The following is a 329-nucleotide window of genomic DNA, read 5'->3' on the forward strand; positions in this document are numbered from 1 at the left end:
ACAGAGCAATGTCTGAATGGAACTCTCTCTCAACGACTATCAAACAGAACTCTCAGTATGGCTTTAAAAAAAAAATCATTTAAGACATTTATTTCAAAAGGAATTAAATATTTAATATAAAATTAGTTTGGTATTGGGCTTTTGTTATCGTAATTCTTAAAATAGATGAATCTATTTGGAGTAGTGTCTCTTGTTTCATTTCTTGTATTAACTGAAAGATTTACTTATGATTTGTATTTTCAAATGTATGTAGGTGTGTGTAATGAAATGTCATGACTATTGTCAAAGAAAAGATTTTAGGACCCCAGGAAGAATAGCTTTTAGTGTAT

The 329-nt window shown here is 28.6% G+C and overlaps 1 protein-coding gene across 5 annotated transcripts in view; it reads right to left on the reverse strand.

Annotated features, from left to right (window-relative positions):
• rubcn (rubicon autophagy regulator) overlaps positions 1-329 on the reverse strand; it is a 48,824-nt gene that overhangs the window by 7,561 nt on the left and 40,934 nt on the right. The gene's annotated exons all lie outside the window — the stretch shown is intronic.

The sequence above is a fragment of the Etheostoma spectabile genome, chromosome 9 (assembly GCF_008692095.1).
Source record: "Etheostoma spectabile isolate EspeVRDwgs_2016 chromosome 9, UIUC_Espe_1.0, whole genome shotgun sequence".
Lineage (NCBI taxonomy): Eukaryota > Metazoa > Chordata > Actinopteri > Perciformes > Percidae > Etheostoma > Etheostoma spectabile.